A 23,141-nucleotide genomic window follows, 5' to 3' on the forward strand; every position below is an offset into this window, starting at 1 on the left:
GGACATGGATGGTACCTGCTGACTGTTGCACATACTCACTGACCACACTTGACTTACCCAACAGCCTATGCTATGCAGTTAAACCACAACCTGTCTAGGGTGTTGTGGAGCTGGGTTTGGCAGGCAATACTTTGCATTTTCATTACTTCATATAATTTAGAACTCTTTACAAATATACAGAGCCTTAAAATTAAAATACAGATTTCGTACCATCCCAAAATTAAAAGAGCAAAAAGGAATGAATTTGCTATCTGCCTTTAATGGCCTATATTATTAGTCTCAAGTTGTTCTTTAAAATTTAAATGTATATCTCATAATTGTATGTATTAATAGTCAGAAGCCCTGATTTTCCATGGGGGATGGATCTAGTTGTATGAATTATCTCCTTGCATTACGTGCTGGTTTCAGAATTCTGAGACCTGTTCCCATCAGGTCCAACACAAACCTTTTCTTGGAAGACAACACAGCATTTTTTTCAATAAAAATAGTTCACGGATTCATAACCTGGAGGCCTGTGTGTTTTAGCTGATTGGGCTGATGAGGAACTGCTTGCCTCCAGTGAGTGAGGAGTAGTACACTGTGAAAATTGAAAAGAAAAAGAAAGGAAAACATTTTTGAATATTTAAATTTGAGTTTTAATAAGCCTTCTTGCCACAGCAAAAATTTAAAATATAAGTACATATGAAAATGCACATATGCTTTTAATTGCTATCGAAATACAAGCAGATTGAGGAAAAGGGGAATACCCCTTAAGTGCTCCTGCAGTATCTGAAACGGGTAACACTGTGTAATGCGAAAAATATTTAGCTGTTTGGGAGGGTTTAATTGGAAGAAGACAATGCATTGGAGTGTCAGGATCTTTCTGAACATGTTTTTTTTAACCAGCTCTAATATCTGTGCTGTTTCTGTTTATGGTAGCAACGCTTCTGTAATTTTACCTTTCCACCCTTATCTGCAAACGGCTTGTGGTCTTGAAAAGATAAATGAAATATCCAGGAGCTGTAGAAATATCTTCAGGACACGATGCTCCCACAGATGACACTGGCTTGAGAGCACCAAGCATAAATAGTACTTTGTTTATGATGTGACACCTTACTTTTTTGTTGTTGTCATTAGGTTCTTATCCCATGAGGGGAGCAAACTTACTGCATGGAAAGGGATTCATGTGATCTCCATCGATCTGAAACCTTGACTGTGCTTTGCAGGATGATTAACTTAGTGCTTTGTCAATAATGTTGTTCATCTGTTTCTCACTTGCCCTCTAGATTTAGCCTCTGCTGTGGTAACTTGCACATAGATGTTAAACATGCACATCTCTATTTTTTCTTGGAGGCCTTGACTATTGCATTTTGCTGCATTGTATTTAAATAAGCTCTAGCTACTTTCCAGTGATATTTGATATATTTTCCCTGCTTTTCCAAAGCAGGTACCCGTCAGTAGCAGCTCTGTCAGTCTTAAATTATTTTAACGGAATTGTTTTATTTGCAAGGCATATTTTGTGAACCTGGTGAGTCCATGGAAAATACCTGTTGCTTTAGCTGCTCCAAGTGGAGAAGTGCAACATGTTTCTGAGTCAGCAAAGGGAAACCCAGCACATTTCCCACCAGCCAGAGAGGCAGGCTGGGGAAAAAGACAGGCAGACCCCTTACGAGCTAATAACAGTAAACAGAAGATCAAAGTCGAACAGCTTGAAACAGAGGGACAGGTGGACACCAGAAGGAAATGGTGAGCACTCACACAGTTGCTTTGGCTGAGGGGGGAGAATAACTTCAGATGAAACACATCTGTACAAGGAATGAATCAGCTAGCAAGAGCGTGATAAGTTTTTCAGAAAGTAGCCAGATTGTATTGCACAAATATATAATTCCTGGTATTCTAAAAGTCACAGCAGGGGTGCTTGCCTCAGTCTTGCCTTTGGGACTCCATGCTCTTCAGTGAGCTTAATGGTGTCAAGGAGACTGGGGGTATGGAGGAATCTATTCCGTTTTTCCTAACCACTCTTCACACATCCGAAGACCACCACAAAGGGACTGCTCTGGTGCTCGGAACATGCAGCCCTAATCCTTCAGCCTTTTCTAATAAGCTGCCTTCCCCAGACTCCTCCTCATCCTTGTTCCTGTTCTCCAGGTTTTTTCCGTTCTGTCCACATCCTCCTGGGATGATGATACCCATAGCTGAGTGAGCTGCCTGCTTCCCACCACTGAGCCAAATTCAAGCATTTCACCATATGTTTTACAGATGATATTTCTGTTTATTTTTCCCAGAATGGTTTTCCACTTTTTCCCAGCAGCATGATATTGTTGACTCATATCTATGATTTAATATGTTAGAGCTCAGTACTGAAATCGTTGAGGGCTTGGTTTGTATTTTTTTTACTTTTCTTGATGCTTTAAGAAAAGGAAGGAAAAGAAATGCACTGGCAGATTTAGCTTACTTAATTTATCAATTTCCTTGATTCCGATGTTGAAAAGCCCCATTCACAGAAGTACCTGCCAAGGTCATGAATGTCACTTAAGAATGTAGCAGGCTTCCAGACTTGTGTGGCTCCTTCTTTTAATTGGGATCAATCAAGAGGATTGTACTTGGCTTCAGGTTGTCTGTCTCCACAGAATGATTTAAATTGTAATTGCTTTTATGGGGTCTGAAGTCAGATTTTTGAAAGTGAAGTTAAAAACCTAGTCCTAATTTCTGTTTGTTTCAGGCCAGCAAAAAGATTGCAGGCTCTTTGCTTCCTGTATTGCAGCTGTCTGAGCTTATTTTCAGCCACAGTGTTATCTGCATGTGTCAAAGATTATTTCCTCCTGTCAACAAATCTACATTAATTGAAGGCTCAGTTTTGTTGTACATGCTTAAAACTGTGTTTTACCTTGCGGGTCTACACTGGAGCCATTATGTTGAGAGACATATGAGCTAAGGAGTCCTGCAAAGCCATAATTTTGTGTGCAGGTTGATGTGCTTGAAAAGCACAGAGACAAAAAAAAGGCAGTTTTTTTCTCCATTTTAACACGATTTGGAAACAGATGAGTACTTGACCTCTTGAGACTAACCATATGTTATTATGAAATAGCAACTTTGTAAGTTTGCCCATTTCTGATAAGAATCTAAAAATATTTTGAAAATCACTATTTAAAGTTTGATCAAGCTAATTGTTGTAGAAGCACCCTAGGTGCTTGCCATGTTGACTGACTTTTGGTGCATCCCTCTGAATTTTGCCATGCTTTTATTAAAGTCAGACATTAGAAGCCATGTTGTGAATGCATATAGCTACCTGACAAAGTTTTCTGCCACTGAATGTACAAAATTCACAGGCTGTGTAAATCCCAGGGTATTTATCCCTGACTCTGTCATTTTCTTCTTAGGAAACCATTTAGTAGTGAGACTATATCTTATGGGCGCATCAATTGCTAAAAGAGAAAGAAAAAGAAAGTAAAAAATAGCTTTCAACAGCTCATATATTTAGCTTATGTTTTGTGTTTCAAATAAATTCATGGGTGTTGCAAAAGCTGTAGATTCTGCAAAGCAGAAGTATCTCTTGATTTAATCTGTGACATGATTTTGCTCATTCTTTTGCTGCTTCCTGAGCTCAGCATGTCCCAGTGTTGTTTGAGAGAGATACTGAGTCAGCTGTCTCCCTTTCACATCAGCATTACTTTCACCATGCCTTTCCCTACAGACAGCAACTTTACTATGATAAGGACAAGTTTTTGGCTCTGAGCATTCATTAAAAAAGAACCAATGAATATGTTAAAGGAGATCTCTGATCAATGTCCAGTTTGTCTCCTGCACAACACTCTTCTCAGTTTGCTACTTTTAATGCAGCAGAATCAGAAATAATCAGACTTTCAAACAATACCACACTGTGGCTGAGTACACAGTACAGAAACCAGAATGTTTGGAAATTGCATCATTATCTGTATCATACAGATGGAGTAGCCCATGAGAAGGAGCTTTGTGTTACAAACATAGCGGTAGAAATCAGGTTCAGTCCTTACTCTCCGTCCTGCATTCTGGGCAGTAGGTCAAGTAGCAGCACAAACGGCTCAGGGCTTCTTCATTTAGTTTTTGGGGTTTCTTCCTTTCCTTCCTTTCCTTCCTTTCCTTCCTTTCCTTCCTTTCCTTCCTTTCCTTCCTTTCCTTCCTTTCCTTCCTCTCCTTCCTCTCCTTCCTCTCCTTCCTCTCCTTCCTCTCCTTCCTCTCCTTCCTCTCCTTCCTCTCCTTCCTCTCCTTCCTCTCCTTCCTCTCCTTCCTCTCCTTCCTCTCCTTCCTCTCCTTCCTCTCCTTCCTCTCCTTCCTTTCCCTCCTTTCCCTCCTTTCCCTCCTTTCCCTCCTTTCCTTCCTTTCCCTCCTTTCCCTCCTTTCCCTCCTTTTCTTCCTTTCCCTCCTTTCCCTCCTTTCCCTCCTTTCCCTCCTTTCCTTCCTTTCCCTCCTTTCCCTCCTTTCCTTCCTTTCCTTCCTTTACTTCCTTTCCTTCCTTTCCTTCCTTTCCTTCCTTTCCTTCCTTTCCTTCCTTTCCTTCCTTTCCTTCCTTCCCTTCCTTCCCTTCCTTCCCTTCCTTCCCTTCCTTCCCTTCCTTCCCTTCCTTCCCTTCCTTCCCTTCCTTCCCTTCCTTCCCTTCCTTCCCTTCCTTCCCTTCCTTCCCTTCCTTCCCTTCCTTTCCTTCCTTTCCTTCCTTTCCTCCCTCACCTTCCTTTCCTTCCTTCCTCTCCTCCCTCTCCTCCCTCTCCTCCCTCTCCTCCCTCACCTCCCTCACCTCCCTCACCTCCCTCACCTCCCTCACCTCCCTCACCTCCCTCACCTCCCTCACCTCCCTCACCTCCCTCACCTTCCTTCCCTTCCTCGCCTTCCTTCCCTTCCTCGCCTTCCTTTCCTTCCTCACCTTCCTTTCCTTCCTCACCTTCCTTTCCTTCCTCACCTTCCTTTCCTTCCTCACCTTCCTTTCCTTCATCTCCCTCCCTCCCTTCCCTTTCCTGCTTTTGCAGCTTATCCTTTCCTCTTTTCAACAGCCTATTCAAAGCTAATGTATTTCTGGTGGAACCAGATACTGTTTTATCCCAAGACTATTCTGTTTTTTGCCAAATCTTCTTCCTGCTTCAACCTGGTCGGGGGAAACAGTGGTCATAGCCAGAAAAATTGAGAACAGGAGGCTGTAGTCTCACCAGCAAAAAGAAAAGTCTGTAGGCAGCTCAGCAGCCATCAGACATGGCGATCAGATGGAGACCAAATACTGAGTGTTGCCAATTCATGCAGACTTATTCTAGAATGGGTATTTCTAATTTAAGGGGAAAAAAGCCCTCCCAGTAAAGAAAAGGTTTGGTTTTGTTCTTATGACATTTAATGATGTACTGGCACATAGTAACTGCACTTTAAATATAGTCTGAAAAAAATATGAGCTTACTTTGGAAGCTGCTTTCAGCTAAATCATGGGGTTTTGATCCTGACCTAAACTGATCCCACATGTTCCTGGATTCTCCCAGTGTTTAAGTGCACAGTAAATCAACCATAGTTTTGGGGTTTTTTGCAAAGAATGAACAGAAGATATTGGGAATTATATGACTTTGGCATCTGTTCATCACATGGTTTAGAATTGTTTGATACTTTTTAGCTTTATAGTTTAAATAAAGTTTAAAACAGGTATACAGGATCAAAATGAGTTAACTAGCATCATTTTACAGAACACAGTCTGGGGTTCACCAATGTATTCGCCTCAGAAATATTTGGTGCCCCTACAGAGAAGAATGCTAGTACTGATCTTACAAATATTAATATGTTCTGCTCACACGTATTTCATATTACTGACTACATGAAGAAATAGTGCTGTAGTAGTGAACAGTAAAGAAGAAAAAAATACTAAGCAACTTTGTTGGTAATGCTACAAAGTGCTTTAAAGCAACAGCTGTTGTAGCCTGGGATTATGCTGCTTTGGCATTGAAAAATTTGCATGTTGAGTCTTTCTTTTTCCTCTTTTAAGGCCATCTCTTCCTTCTTGTTTGCTCCTCCTTATTGTACCAACTTTAGTGGTGTTATAATCAAGCATCTGTTCTGCAGTATGGATCTTAGCCCCACCTCACGTATAAAGCTCTTTGCATTTCTGTTCATGGGCACATTTTTGTCATCTGATTCCTGCTCACCTATCTTCCACTCTTTTTTATTCTTAAGATATTTTGTACTTTTAATCTTTGCAACCTATACCTGGTAATTCCTTCCTATTCTTTGACTGTTTTTTTTTTACTTTGGTTTGGTTTTTAACTTGAGAGTTGGTACTTAAATTCTTTAATGGTAGTTCTAAAGTATGGCTAAACTCTATTCTTTAACTTGGCTTTCCTAATGGACTGACTTTCCCCTCTGAAACATTAGCCTTGCAGCATGATTTTTGTGAGCTGACTGCCCACACAAGTCTGTTGCCATGTGGGCTGTAGCATCAGCTTCTCTGAAGTCTTACTCTGTAATTACCAGGCAATAAAAGTTAACTGCATGATAAAACCACATGGAAGAATCATGGTATTAGTAGTCAACCAATCCTCTTCCTGTGTGCTGGATTTTTGGCATGGGGAAAGGACTAACCAATGTCCCTTTTTTTATTTCTCAATGAGATAATACCTTTTTTTTTTCTTTTTTTCTATTTCCTTTTTTTTTACTACTAAATAACTGAGATTTCAGTCTTCCTCAGAGGTTGCAAGTATATCTTCAAAGAGTCCCTGGGATAATTGTGAAGTTTAAAAATAATACAGAAACTTACTAAAATGGATTGTGGGTCACTTGTCGTGGGGGGGTGGAACAGGAACCAGGAAGCAACCAGGAAGGCTCCTGGAGTGTCATTTAATCAGTGTTGCTGCCCCAAAGCAGAATATTTATGCTAATATTCCTCATGGATGCTTGCCTAAACTCTCCTAAAATGCCTCCAATAACAACAACGTTCAGTTTCATTTGGCAACTATTTGCCCCTAATGTTAAAAGATTCTCTTAATCTTAAGGATTGCAGGTTGTCATTTACATCACCTCTGGATGTAAATGGATCCCAGACATAACCTGATTGGGACAGTGCAAAAAGAATTCATCTTCTTTCCTATTTGTTGCACTGATTTTCCAGGAGTGGAGAAGGAGAGAAACATCAATGTGAAAGTTACTTTCAGAATGACGTAGCTTTTTTCAATCCTTTTTGTCAGATCTATCTTTACAGTGCCAGTAGTGCCCACAGACACTTCAGAGTCTCCCTTTTGCAAGAGGGATCAGAGTCAAAGGTTTCCTGCACTGAAATCAAGATCCCAGACCTTCTGCAAAGCCTGCACTGACAAACGGCCATTCTGCTTTTAGTTAAAAACCAATGAGCTGTTACACAGAAATCCAGGCAAGGAAGCAGTGAAGGGAAAACACATGACAATGCCTTGATTAATAGCATCCATAAATGACAATGGCTGTTTTATAGTTTTTAGAAGGATTGTAGTGTTTCTCATGTATAAAAAAGGACAAGATGTGGTTGTAATTAATGGAGAGGCTCTTTGCTGAAGAAGAAAACCCAAGGATTTCTCAGGCTCCTTGGTTGTAAAACTAACTAAATACATGTAGGACTGCCTTGTATCACTCCATGCCATCTCTCTAAGCTGTAATTTGCAGATACCTAATGAGTTGTGGCTACAGCATGCGTATCAGATGACTCAAATATTTACTTTAGGCCTCTGATTCTCTTTCTCCACACAAAGGAGAATAATTTAGTTTTAATATTTAGAGACTCATTTTACTGAGTCCCCTCTAGTGTCTTCAGCAGCCAGGTATTTCTAAAACATTTAGTGATGAGAGCCCTTGCTTCATTAAACCTTTTTTTTTCTTTTTTTTTTCTTTTTTTTTCTTTGCAAGAAATTTGACTGAAAGCCATATTTTCACTACTTTTGATATTTTCCCATTAGAGCCTGATGCATAAAATAAAGTTGACCCTTTCCGTTACAAAAGACGAAATGACAGAGTGACATTTTCCCCCTTCTTTTCATTTTTTAGCAAGATTGGAGTCGTATCATTGCTTCACTAGGGAACTTGTTAGTGTAGGACTGCATCTCCTTGATAGCAGGTGGAAACAAATCAAGCCAGGCTATGTTTTTAACTGTTAAAGAGATTCACCGATTTCATTGGCAGGGTAGGGTAAGACTATTTACAAATCCAGATCCCTAATGCTTATCTGGCACAACAGACTTTTCTGTAAGAGACCAGCAAGTGCAACTCCAGTGATTTGTTAAGATGTGGTTTAGTCTTGTGAGCTCAGCCCAGTGTAAAACAGCTCTTTTTCTGTACTGACTTCTCCCTCTCAAACCTTGCATATATTTACCTGGTGGTGATGACTGAAGCACAAGGCAGACAAATAATTATTGTGTTGTGACTATGGAAGACCTTTTCAAAATGACCCACTGCAACAGCCAGCATTAAATGGTCTTCATGCCTGAATGGTAGAACATGCAGGACCTGTGGGTAGCACATCTATTTGCTATTTAGCCTTGAAGAAATGTACTATGGTGGGAGTTTGGAAAGGTGAAATAATCAGGCTGCAGCTGTTCTTTGTGGACTAGATGGAGAGGTGCCAGATCATAGTATGGCCCTTTATCTTAACTAGCCCTAAACCCCTTATCATCTCAATTCTTAAAGCATTCCTTCCTCAGTCTTTGCTTTGCTGGTTTGAAAACTTGGAATATTAACTTTGACAGTAACGTCATATTGCCTGTGTTTGAGGTGACCTTGGTTCAGAAATTTCCTAATTGCTACATGTCCTTGGCTGTTTCCACTGTAAAGAGTAAATATCCAGGTAAGAACCAAATATTTAACTTACTTAAAGATAAATATCTTTTGGTTAGCTATTTTTCTACACATCTGGTTGTTTGGGAGGAGTGTAGTATGTGCTGTAAGAGTATCTGTTTCATAAAAATCATGGTTGTCACAATAAAACATGATTAAATTGTTCTTCATTGCCAGACACTTTCTTAATTCTTTAGATGGTGGCAAGGATGAATTAGGCAGTAAGCTTCATCCTTCTGCAAAGCTGTGAATTATACAGTGCCAGCCTCAGGGTTACAGGCAGTTGACTGAGTCACACATGAGTTGGGGTCAGACCAGTCTTCCTCTTCCTAGCAGTCTTATTTTTCCCTTAGCCTAGTCCTGTTTCTTTCAGTGAGGCAAACAAGGACTGCTTTTCCCATTATCAAATTTGCTTTAGTCTGTGGGCGCTGAGTAATTAATGTAAATAGTGCAGTTTGCAGAAGATAGGCATTATTTGGCTCTACATTTCCCCAAAATGCATAGGTTAGTACTGATGTCCTCAAGCCTGCCCTCTCACTGTCAGCCAAGCTCCTGTAAATCACTTTCACTTTTATTTTTAAATTGACTTTTGATAAAATTAAGCAGAAATTGTGTCAGTTGGGCTCTGTAAGGCATGAATAATTAAATGAATGCATAAAACAGGACTGGTTATCCTCCACACACTGTCTGTTTGTTGACTCCCTGCTCTTCCTTCTGATGGGCAGTGTTGATTCATTCATGTCGAATTGTTGTTGGTTATTTTTTTTCAGTCATCATTCTTGTCTTTCAGATGCTGTTTATCTGTAGTCACATGTGCTTACCAATTAATTAGCAGAGTGACTAAGATGTGTAGTAGGTCTTCCTGTTTTTAAGGAGGCTGGGGCACTGCCAGATTAAGTTACATTCCTACCTCTGCTCTTTGCGTATGTGTCAGCTAACAATTGTAGATTTGGGGCTGAATCTTACAAGTGACCATGTAATTCATTTGCTGATTTATACAGATGGTCAAAATGGGTGGGCAAAGTTTTAAAACACTGTGCTTGTCCCTTCCCTTTAAAGCATTTTATAATAATAGTTTGAAAACTATACAAACTGTATGTTGAGTAATGTGGCTGTCATTAGCGGAGTTCTGAATGGCACAGTCCATTTATCTAAACTGACAAAAAAAAAAAACAAACAAAAAACAACAACAAAAAAAAAACCCTGTGCTTTGAATTAATGTGTAAGAGTTTGGCCAGTGGTCTTCAAAGTGTAAAAAAGCTAAATTCCCTGCTTCAGGAAACAGCGCTTGCTGCTGCTTTGTGTTAGTGAGGCTTCAGTGCAGTATCTGATGTGTGTGTAGATGCTTCCTGAAAATAGACATGGTGATGTAAAGTATTAAACAGAAATCTTCAAGCCCCATTTAGATGTAAAACTGAAACTGTCAGTTGTCATAACCCAGAATGAGACATAATGCTCAGACAAGGAAAAGGGCATTGAAGGAAAGGATAGGCAATACGGTTTTTAATTCACAAGTAAAACCCAAGGTTACGTAGATGCCCAAGGGACACTACAGATGTGTCTGGAGGCAATGCAGTTCAGAGGACTGCACACCCACTCTCCAACATATTCTTCCTATTCTGGATCTTCTGTCATAAATATACTAGAAAACCCCTTTCTGATATGGGAAGAGGACAATGGTCTGCCCTATTGTCTAAAAGTTTGGCAGATATGGGGGTATTCTGAGGTTTTATCAACCTTATGCAAAGCCTTAACTAACTCGTGTGACTGGTGGGCATGCAAGTTTCCATAATTCATAAAGTAATGAAATGATTTCTGATAGTAAGATAACCTTCAGTCAAGCAGATCTGTTGGTTTCAGACAATTTGTGAGGGACTGAATTAAAGGAAAATGGCTCTTAGTAACAATCTCCTTGCTTTAAAGATATTTGTAATTCTCACAAGTTTCCTGAAAATCGTCTGTTTAATATCTATTTAAAACTAATGAGAAAATCCAGAACTGAAACAGGTAATGAGAGTCAATTAATTACTTCAACCTATAAGGAAAGTAATTGCCGTCAGAATAATTTAAGCTGTCAGCCTATGGTCTACAGCTGAAGGACTGAACTGTATGGTGCTATCTGCAGCATATCTGGAGCATAACAATATAAACTGCCTGAGCAGCCCTAATCCACCAGAGCTGACCACTTTCGAAGAAAATGGGTATGGGTGGGCAAAGGCTGGAAATAGTGAGCATAACCTGGCCTGACCAGACAGTTTCCATTAAAGCCTTCTGCCTCTTGGTGAAGACCATGGGCAAAAGTAGTTGTAATATTCCATCCTTTTCTTCCAAAGAAGTGACTCGTGCCTAGAATCCTGCAACTTTTCCTAAAAGGGAAAGATTGTGGATCCTGCTGTTGTTAAAGAACTGAGTTCAATGTTTTTCCTCCCTTCAGACCCGCATTTTTAACTGAACAGATACTCTGTCAGTTTTCTAGCTTGAAATTCCAAACCATTAAAACCAGCAAAGCCTGTCTCCGATTTACAAAGTTGTGCGTGGATAAACGACACAGTTGTGTTTTCAGATAAGTGGATGAGTTGACCTCTAGGTCTTTTCAACATGCTTGAAATGATTGATGTCAAACTAGTGTTCAAAAACTATCAAATTGCCTTGGAATTTACAGAGTAGCTGCTGAGCTGTTAGTGCAGTAAAGCTGAAGGCTGTTTTCGTCCTAGTTGCAAGGGTTTGGATGTTGGTGCTTTGTGAAAGGAATGGGCTGCTTTTAACCTAGGACACCAGCCTTATGCTGCCCACCTTCCAATCTGCTGGCCTCTCTCCCCTTCATAACCTTAGAAACAGCTCAGAAATTTCAACCAAATTTGAGGGGGGAGTTAATCTCAATAATTGCCTGAGGTATGTGAGCACTGCGTGCTGGATAGAGAGAAAAGATTCATGTCGGTGCCCACACTGACAGAAGCACCATCAGTTACCTGATGGGTTTGACAGGAGCTGCTGGGCCAACCCATGCCTCCAGACTATCTGCTGCAGGTGTCTGCAACTCAGGCTGCTGCAGGGAAGAGCAGATGGCCAGGATTATTGTACTGAAAGGAGATAAAGGGGACAAAGGGCAAAAATAGATAGGAAATTAAGTTCTTACGGAATGAGCCTTTATTATTGGAAGGGCAGAGCAGCCCCACAGGTCACATTCTATTAAGATAAGATCCTTCTCACCAATCCAGCATTCAGATTACGTATCAGCTTAGCACAAGGGCCCCATCTCAGGGTTTTTGTTGGTTTTTTTTTTCTTTATTGCACAAGACATTCTAAATATGGTCTGGGATTCTAGGAGTTTCATTCATTTTTAAGACGTTCATTGAAAATTATATATATTTATATACATGTGGGGCAAGGACATAACCAGTACTTGTGTACTGTTTGTGTGGAGAGTGTATATTTTAATGTCCCTGTAAATTGTCTTAAGCTGACTTTGAAGATGGTCAGATGTTAAAATTCCAGGTAAATAACTTGTGGCATGTGTCTACAGAGTGGACATAATTTAAAAAAATAATACAAGGATCACAATGCATGGATGTTATTGACAAATCAATGAATATAGAACAAAGTTGCAACCAATTATCTTCAACTTTTGTGCTCAGTCATAAAAGCATTGGGATCAGCTCTTTTGAAATCTCCTAGATACTTTTACCTGTTGCTTGGCAGCCTGTGAATTTGCCCTCTGAGATGGAGTATATTGACTAATGTTCTTGGTTCTAGAACAGAGTGTGATGCACAGATGTGGAAATAAGATGCTCTAAGAGACAGCAGACTCAGCTGATGACTGAATTTCAACTTTCGGACTGCCTCGGTTTTTTGTTTATTTGTTCAGGGGAGGAGAGGAATACTGGAAAAAAATTACACATTAAAACAGTGAACAGTTGGCTGCAGCTCTCATCAGGAGACAAAGTCATGCCCAATGACTAAAACACACGGCAGGTTGCAAATTTGGACTTCATGACACATTTCAGTGAGTAACATGAAAGACAGGAAATATCTTGCATGTGCTGCCTTTGGAGAACAAGAAATGATACAGAGGTCAAGCATGGCTTGTCTATATTTGCTGATAAATCTTTTCATCTGGGGCTTTTTCAGGCTTTTTGGGTTTTTTTGTTGCTGTTTGCTTGTTTGTTTGTTTGTTTTCCTGAGGAGTGTGGTGTTGCCTGCAAAGCAGTGGGAGGATCAAATAGCCTTTCAGCCAGCTGCTCAACATTGGTCACTGCCTTCAGAGAACAATGAACCCATCAGCGCAGCTGAGTGGTGCTGTACATCACCCAGCACAGGCAGAGGTAAGCTATGAGTGACCTTGAGCACTCTGCCCACAGCATTTGGCCAAAATCAGTAATAATGTCAATCCGTTATCTCCAGGCACGATCCAACAAGCTACTGGAGACAGGGATAACTCTGGAGTAGCGTTTAATAGCTTGCATTTGAAAACACATCTAAATTCAATCGAGTGAAGTCACTACAATGTTAGGAACCCTTGCTGCTGTTGTACGACAGAGCCTCACATCTGTATTCCTTTGCACTCTTTTGGAAAAATAAGGCAGCAGACTCAGGATGCAGGGCATCGTTCTTTCAGGTGTCAAAATTTGAGTAAGTCACTGCAGAAAAATTTGTGTCATTTTTTTAATAAATCCTAAAAAGCTGTAAAAAAAAGGTAACTTTACAGTTGCTTTCCAAACACTATAGCAAATGACATTATATGGTTCCCAGTATTTTGGTTGTTATCGGTACTACTAAAATGTTAAGTTAACATTGGCTGCTCCTGAGGAGCAGGATCCTTGTTCCAAACAGTTGTTGTTTGAAAAAGGAAAGGAATCAGTTTCTTGCAGTCAATGGATTTCTCTTGCAGATCTATTTAATTACTTCATTGTGGTGATAATGACGATGGTTTTCTATATGAGCATTGTAAAAAAAATTCTGTGTCAGGAAGAATATGGTGTCTAGACCTTTAGGTTAGAGAAAGCTAAAGGGAAGATTATAGAAATCGAGAGGATGAATCTCACAGTAGAATATTCCTCCAGTAATGGCATTGGCTTCACAAGATCTGCACGTGTGCTTCGGTGTAAGCGTGTGCTTTTTGGGTGGGGACCAAGTTGTTTATGAATGAAAGCCACATAAATGTGTCAAGTGGTGCTGCCAGGGGGTACCCATGCCACCATGGCTCGACTGCAGTCTTCATAGAGGTGTGAAACCTTAGAGGGCGTTTGCTGCCTGCCAGGACACAGTTTTGGGGTTCCATTTGGGCACGTTAACGGTTTAGATTAATGATTCTGAATTACTTTAAGTGAGAAATTTATGGATTTTTGTTCTTCAGTGGCTTTTTTTTTAAAATTTGTATTCAAGATATTTTCGTCTGTCCATTAAAGAAATGTTGTGAGATTTCTTATTTTAGAGTATGCTAGGAATGCAGATATGCGTGGGGAAAATAATAACTGGAATACACAAAAAATGGTTTGTTCAAAATGTATACCAGAAAAAGAGAGACAGGGCAGAAAGAGGATGCAGGGTTCTTCCTCGGTTTCCTTAGAAGCTAAAGAAAACTATTATTTTATTTTAAAACATAGAAGCCTTTTTTTCTGAGTTATTTTTCAATGTTTTAACAATCAGTGTGATTTAGAAATACCAGGGCCAGAGCAGAGACAGGATTTTACATCAGTATACACAGGGTTTCAGCCAGTTGGGTCTGGAGACTTAATGAAGCAGCCAGTTACTTGCTGAATTGAAGTTTGTTCCTGTTTCAGCTGAAGTTAATAACAATATTCGGAACAATTGCAACATTATAGGTTAAGGGATTCAATCCCTGGTTTAGAGTGCAGTAAAAATTTAGTGGAAGCTCAGCAAATCAGCAAAAAAAACCACTTCAAAAAGTCTGGATTTCCTCTTCACAGTGAATTGTCAGATCATCATATCACCCAACAAGGTACAAATGAGGATGTTAGTTTCCCAGCTGCAAGATGCCGGTGTGGGGAAAGACATGCATCAGCAATAGCTGCTTGTGCATATACATATTTGTAGATGTTAAAGAGCTAGTGACAAGGTAATTGTTTGATAGATGCAATATTTCATGGGATCACTAGCCAAGTAACAAGAACATCAATATTTGGTCATATTGTCAGCATATGAGCGATCTGCCTTGCAATTGTGTCTGAAAGCAGCAAAACCGCATTTTCTCAGAAAAAAACTTTGCATTGCATGTTCAGTGGAGAAAAATCTTCACTGGTGATAACACATTGTGGTCAAGTTTCTCAAAATTGCTGAGTAACTTCTGCCAGACAAATACAGTCTGAATATATTCTGTGAAAACTAAGTATGCTCTTGGCTGGTAAAGCAGAGCCTGCTCAGACATGCTTATTCTCCCAATGAATTCAGGGAACGAGTCTTGAAATTCCAATTCAGTAAGTTCAAACTTTCATTGTTCTGAGCAACACCTATGGGATACTTAGTGAATAGAATTGGCTGTTTTAGTTTAAGCCTCTAGGAAAGAAAATGAGAACAAATTCAGATCAATAACTTTGAAGATGGACATTATTATTATAGTTTGGTCTGCTGGTAGTTTTCTTCACAATCATGTTGTCATTTTCCATTGCAAGGGTAAAGTGAGTAATCCTTTTATTTTTTCAGTCCAATGAATTTCTAGGAAGACAAACTGAGTAACTTTGCCCTAAATCAGAAAACACTAATAGTACTAGGGAGGAGGGATCTTCTTTGAATTTGCAGAAGATTTCACACTTTTAAGGAAGTTCTTTTTCTATATTGTGTTTTTCTGGAGTATGTATGAGGTATGTAATATGATTATGGAAAGAAAACTATTAGTACAATATTTTAAAGCGTTTAAGATGACTTTGACCGTAGCAGTATGTGTCTTGTTAAACCACGAATTAAAAAAACAAACAAATGTAAGTAGACTTGAAATTTCTGCAGAATGCCTTGACCCGTTTTCTGTGTACATCAGTGAAAGATAGCTGTCAAGTTTTCTTTTGTATTTTTCTGAATCAGCCAGCATTTCTATTTAAATGGGCATTTTCAGTCCTTTACCAATGTACTTAAAAGCATGCACCCAGGTAAGAACTGACACACAGGGTCACATGCTGGGAGGCTGTTGGAAGCTTGGCTGTAGCCTGTGCATATACCTGTGGCACAAGCGTATGTGTGTATATTTATTAAAAGGGATATGATGTGCGTTTTTCTGTGTACGATTTAACTGATGAGGCCTGGGAAGGTCCAGGCACACTCTTTCCACGTCACCAGCAGTGTATCCGTCAAGGATCATCTGCTCATCTGTGCGGTGGGTGACCGATTTTCATGGTTTTGTCATAGCTGGATGTCTGGGAGCGGGGGCATGCAGCAGCAGTTCTTGCCACACAGCCAGACGCATCTGATACAGATATTTGATCTCCTTTTGGGATGAAGGAGTCGCTTTATTCAGATGTCTTAGTCTCCTGTTGCTGTGTCTATGTTACATTGTAAAAGGCATTGTCACTTCTGGATCGGTCCTGCAGAAATGTTGGGTTCCTAAGAAATAAAAAATGTTGCCAAAGTTGCAGCTGGGATCCAGATGTTCTTGCAGGGCAGTGACTGACCTTCTATGTGTAATTTTGTTCTGCTTTCCTTTCTTTCAGGATTGTGAAGTGGGCAGGCTACCACAATCTGTGCTCTTACCCTGCCAGCATTGCCACCTCCTGTGATTTTGGGCGGTTGGGAGGCCAGAAAGCAGCTCTTGTTCCCCCAAACCCATGTGATGTAAGTGCATCTTGTTTCTAAGATAATTAGCAGTTACATAAGGAACAAAATCTGTATTTCTCCTGTAGCTTTTAATAAATCATTCATTAATCACGGGCAGATTTTCACCAACACAGGCTGGTGTAGCTTAATTGGCAGGTTCACTTAGACTTTTGGAGACAGCCATGCTTGCTCTCACCAAGTTTTTAAAGGAGAACCACTCTTTTGTCATAAAATACAAGACTTCAGAAAAAATGTCCCTGAAATCCCTGCGTGTCTATATCCTAGGTGCTGTCTGCAACCTGTGTGCCTCCACTGAGCTCAGAATGCAGTACATTTGTCACCTGGAGATGCATGTTGAATTCAATTCTGGCTATAGCTACGGACATAAACCATGTTAGAATTACAGGTTCAGACCCCATTACATTTAGAGATCAAGATTGCTGTATAATGTTGTGAAATGATACAAGATCTATTCTAGCAGAAACTGTGAAGCAATGATTTTAACCATTTTTTTTTCCCTGTTAACTTTAAACTGTTGACGTGATGCTAAATTTGGTATGCTGAAGGTGTTTCCATGTGTCACCTCTAATAGGATACAGGTGTCAGACAATTTGAGATTATTTCAAACCTAATTTTCCTAGAATGAAGATACAAACAGTTAAGCTAGAAGCAGATGTAGGGCCTTTCTCACCCTTCTGAAATGTGGTTTGGCATCTATTCAGACTGAGTCTGTGGGGAAAAAGAGAAAATTATATTTAATTTTAGCTTTCTTGGTTTCCTCCTTTCAGAATCTACATGAATGCGCAATAAAAAAAACCCCATCCCTTTTCCCTCTGCTCACGCAGGGACTAAGTATCTTGTTGCAAACGGAGTACAGGCAGGTTGGGACATGAACACTTCTGTCTCCACACTATCACTATGTGGCCCTAAATCTGAGATTGAATGCGATCTTTTCATTTTTGTTCTCATAGCCCTGTGTCTGTCAGTTACCCTTCTAGTCTGTTGGTTGAAAGTAACATTTGGGAAACAGAGGTGGCAAGGACTGTGCCTAAACTTCTGGTTCAAGGTCCTGCCTCGTGTCCACCTCCATTGACCTACCTGGAGGTGGTCACTGGGACTCAAGAAAGAAGCCCCAAGAGCATCTCCTTCCCCCTGCTTTCAAGCTGCTATGATTTTCCCTGATTTTCTTAGTTTTTGAAGTGATGTCCTTTTCCACCTTGTGTTATTCATGTAGTTTTACATACGATTGGAAGTATAATCACAGCCATATAATGCATGAATGAAAAAACTAGGTCACTTGCTGCCACTGTGCTCCCTGAGGATGATACTTGTTCTCTGTCAAAAGTAACTTCACTGAGTTTGGTTACACTTCATCAGAACCCACGTAGACAACAGAAAAACTGAGTCCTTAATCCTTGTATTACAACCTTGTTGAAGAAATAACCCTATTCAGAGGTTTGCTATGAATTTTGGTTTTTTGCTGCTCAAATACATCTTTCTTTACCTGCTTGTAGTAAGTGAATCCTATGAATGTAAATCCCACTTGTGCTACAACTGTATTTAAAGTCAAATTACCATAAAATGCTACAGTTGAACAGTTCTAGTCCAATTAACCACACACAAAAAATATCCTTAAGGATTTCATGAAATGTGTTGTGGAAAGGGATAGCCGTTTTCATTTTTTTATTGTTTGTTTAGTTTTTTGAAGTATATGTTGATCCAACAAATGCTACTGAAAAGTTTCCATCATAACTGAACAAACAAATCCTTTAAAAGTTAAGAGCCATAGATGTATACTGGTAAGAAAAAGAGCAGTCTATTTATCTCACTCAGCCCTACATGCCAGAAGGACACGAAGTCCTTCCATACATGGTGAGGACTTCACAGGCTGGTAAAGATTAGAGGGAAAATCATCAGAGGGTGGACAGGAGGCATTAATGCTCCTTTTCTGCTTGGTGCCAGTACAGATGGCACCAGGATGGTTCTCAGGTCAGCTCCCCACTGAGGCCACCAGCAGAGGTGGGTGATTTTGACCAAGAGAAAGTGTCAAGTGTTGGCTTGTGAATCAAAGGCAAAACTGTGGAAATGCCACTCTGCACATGGGGTTTTAACTGGCTGCCAGGAAGTTATCTAGAGGCATTGGAAGACCAGCCCAGTGCAGGAAATTAATCAAGAGGATTTTGGAGTGGATCCCTGCTCGGTGAGTGCTGCTGTGGATATTTATACTGCTGAACTATGGCAATTTACCCCCGTTAAGGATCTGCTCAGATGTCAGATATAAACCACTGCCAGAACAAGTGACCTTTCTGCACAGTACATTAAGAAGAGAACAAAAAGATGGAAATTCCCATTTTCCAAGCATGGTCCAAATAAACCTCCGTGCTCTTGTTAAACCAGCTGTGTTGCAGAGGAGTGATTATAACAAGCCTCTTTATTTTTTTTAGTCTGCACCTGACTCTCGTTCCACAGCTGAGGACACACTAGAATCTACTTACCTAAAGGTGTGATCCTGTAAAAGCTTCAGGTGGAAATTAAGTTAAACATTATCTACTTTTACTTAACTACTTGAAGAGAAAAAAACCTGGAAGGCCGGCAGTTACTGGACCATGCTGTACCTAGTCACCCACCTTGAAGAAAACCTTCCCCATTTCTTCATCCATAAAAAGATGAGAAGGTGACGGCTTCCCTCCTGCCTGGGCAAAAGGGTTCCCTCTCACTTGAGGCACAGCTGCATGGGTCAAGGCAGTAACTCCATTTTATCAAGAAATATACAGGAAAGAAGTGTGCCAGACCGCTGCAAAAACCACGTAAGTGCCATTTTTTCTGAGGAATTTAAGTCTTTCCTAGAGTAGAACTGGGTTCAGCATTGACCCTGAGGATACTAGAGGCTGCAGAACCTCAATTTTTCCTCCTAGAGGAGCCCTTTATTGTAAAAACATATCAAGTCCAGAATGCTGGAAGATATTCCACTTATTCATTCTGTGTGAACAAGCAGTTATATTTCTAAAGTGTGGGTTTTACGTAAATTCCTCTTTCCCGGGAATATTCTTTTTTATACATGGTTATTTTGCTAAGGTAATTCTTAAATGCTGATCTCCTCCACCTTCAGAGTTGAAGTTTTTCCATATTCGCTCAATTGCTGTTCAGCTATGAACGCACATAGTTTGGTTTGATTTCTGGCACATTGAGACCAGAATAAAACGTGATGCCTGGAAACTGCCTGGCATTCTATAATAAGTCAGAAAAAACACATAATCTAAATTTCTGGGAAAGAAAAAGTCAAAGGAGAACTTGCATTGGTTTGTGACAAGATGCTCTATATGACCAAGGCAAGAGAGCAGGATGCCTAGTGAAAACAACTAGCCAAAAACTCGTGTAGCACTAAAACATGTCAAAACAGGGTAAGAAGAATAAATTTATCTCAAAAAAAATGCTGCTTCATGACCCTTAACGTCACACTAGATTTTACCATATGGCAGCTAGGGACGAGGGTCTAAAAAGATTAATTTTCCAGAGGAACTATAGCTATTTCTGTTTTGGACTAAATCTACATTTGTAACAGCATACTTGAAATAAGGATAATATTAGATGTTTCAGAATAATATTTTTCATGTAAATAATGTGAACAATATCCCCCCGAATGTCTTGCCACATAATAAAAAATGAATCATACAAGAAATATGGACAACTTAAATAAGTTGATTGACAAGTTTTAGAAAGCCTCCAGATTTAGTGAGGATTTTCCCCCTCGTTATTATATTTATGATAAATATAATTATAAAATTATTATTATAAATAATTTTAGTGATTTTAGTAACTAAAATAGTTATGAATGTATTTATTTTCTGTAACAGAAGTGTGTTCACTGTAAGATTTTTAATTTCAAGGCAGTGCTGGAACTTTGTGTTGTTCAATTCTCTGTCATCTGAGGTTTGAGCAGAATTACATTCACAGTTGTTCATGGTTATGATTGCATGAAAGAAAGTAACTTCTTTTAGCATACTAATCAGCCAGTAAATAGAGAACATATAAACTAGAGATACGAACCAGAAAAGGTCCTTCATTAATTTTGTTTATGGATCTTTAATTTTAATTATAATACTTCAAGGACATTTAAATCTCTGACTACATCATATGTAAGTTAATGTAGCATATTTTGCAAAAATAATCAAGGCCTGGTAATATAGATCAATACAGAACCTGTAATTAAATCCCTGAGAGTTTCAAAGTGATTGTTAAGTGTTCATGCAGCTTTAAAAAAGTGCTTTTAAAAAGCTCCGCTTTTGTCATCGTGACTTCACAATTGTTTCTCTGCCGTTGTCCAAGTTTCATTTTAATTCAGATTCAAAATGGAAATGCTTGTATTTGAGTAATTGCCTCGCAAGGAAATATTATCTGTAGGTAGGCAAACCAATTAATTTTCACACCTGTTTTCCTGCGTGATAATAAGGAGTATATCACAATGGTCAAAGAGAAGTTCACCTGCCACTGCCAACAGAACAAATCTCAGTGCTGGATGAATCCTTGGGAAAGATTTCATGAGCAAGAGAACAGTTTTTCTGCCATTTGCTGGTTTTCATTTGATAGGAACCAGTGTGCACCATTCATCCATCACTCATCACTGTGCCTTCTTAAACAATGCTCAAGAAGTGGCACCTTGCACATGTCCCTTGGGAGCAGTGCCATCTTGCCTGTGCCAGCAAGTCCCCTGTCTCACCTGCACCTCTGACAGAAGAAAAATGGGGTGGAAAGGTGGTGCTTTTTTGGTTTTTTTTTCTGGAATAAGTTCCTGGAAATTGAATTACATGTTAAAGACAGGGTTTTGCTGCCTCATGTTAGAGCATTGGATGTCGCAGGTTTCCAGTGGTAAGTACGCCGGCTGTAGGCAATTAGAAAACCTTAGGGCTGTAAGAGTCTAGTCACTAAAATATGTTACAGCTCAAGTCGTTATTTGACAATCCAAGTCTCTTACAGATGTGAAATGCTCCCATCATCAAGTACGTCTCTGGGACTCCCTCAGGAGTGGCAGGCTCTAGATATCCAGCTGCTAGGAACAAAAATAAATCTATTTGAAAGCTTATTTTCCATCACATTGTGTGAGGACTTAGAAGGCCTGGAAGATTTTAATCATTAATCTCCGTTCATCAAATCTTGTCACCCTTAACAAAACTCCAAAATAGTTTCAGCTGTGAGTTGAATGTCGATGACACCAAACTCTACATAAATAATCAGTTTTGTGGTTAAGATATGCCACACACAAGACATGCCTGTTGCATTTGGAACAATTCAAGCCCACAGAGAGAAACTAAAGATCACTTCATTACTCAGTTATTTATGCTCTTGCTCATGGAGGGCTAACACCAGAATTTTAATAGCTATTGATCACAAACCTCTTTTAAAAAGTATTGTAGTCTTTTTTGTTAATGGTCAGCCTGTGATACTGGCACATAGTGTTTGTTACCATTCCTATGGTATAAAAACAGCCACAGTAATTATTGCTATTAGAAGCGATCACCTACTAAAAATATTAATTGCAGAAACTTGGCTGGAAGAATATCTTAATACCTGATCCAAAAATCAACCCATAGGTCTTTATTTCACTGGTGTGCAAAGGAAAGTCTTTTTTCTTTGGTCTTGCTTTAAAGTAGTTAAGTGGTTTTGGTTATTTGTTGATTTTTAATTTTTATCACTGACCTACAAGCAAAATGAATCAAAAAACAAATTGAAGGAAATTCTGGCTGTAGTTAAAAGACTCCTTGACCTCTTCCTTATAAATTAATATCAAACATGTTGCACATGTTTAAGACTTTTCAGCTAGCATTTATTTCCAAAGGAAAGTCTATTAAAACCAGTAGACTGGTTTTCCTTGTACTGATCCTTCTTTTTCATAAGCAATGTTTTGCTTCTCCCAGACTCCCACCCTTCTTTCTTGAGCAACCCAGAGACCAATGCTACATAGTGATGTCTCGCTAGTCTGTGACATGCAGCCGGCAGAAGTAAAGGTTACCGAACATAAGGTAACGTGTTTGGTCTCTGTGCACAAATACCTGAAGTGTACAGTCCTGAAGAGCAGTTTATTGCTGGCCAAGTGCACAGATCTTGCATGAACATATGAATGTTTCTTCTTCTTTCTTCTTTGTCTCTTCTAGGAGACAAATTCCTCCAAATTTCACAAGAAGTGCATCAGCACTTCTTAATAAATTCTGTCAGAAGGAGAAAAGGCACCGTGATCTTTTAGGGAGAAAAACCTTATCCCACTTCAGAGACAAGATAGCTTCCAAGGGTGCAGAGGTTGGATTGCCTTCCTAAATTGATACAGCATGGGAATGGAGAATAAAAAGTCCTAGACCAAGAGTTATTTCCACGGGCTTTTATTTTCTTTTGAAGCATGAGTCAAAGCCAGTTGCAGGCTCCTGTGGAAATGTTCACATTAACATCAGTATTTAATTTTTCTGCATTTTGGATCTGTTTGAAAAAAGACAAAGAATAATGTTTAAATTGCTATAAACTGGTACAAGTATTTTGACCTGATCTCAAATTTTAATTTTTTTTTTAAGCTGTGTGTTTTAGATTATGGTTTTATTTACGCCACTTACTGCAAGTAG

This window comes from Heliangelus exortis, chromosome 10 (assembly GCF_036169615.1).
Source record: "Heliangelus exortis chromosome 10, bHelExo1.hap1, whole genome shotgun sequence".
In the NCBI taxonomy this organism is placed as follows: domain Eukaryota; kingdom Metazoa; phylum Chordata; class Aves; order Apodiformes; family Trochilidae; genus Heliangelus; species Heliangelus exortis.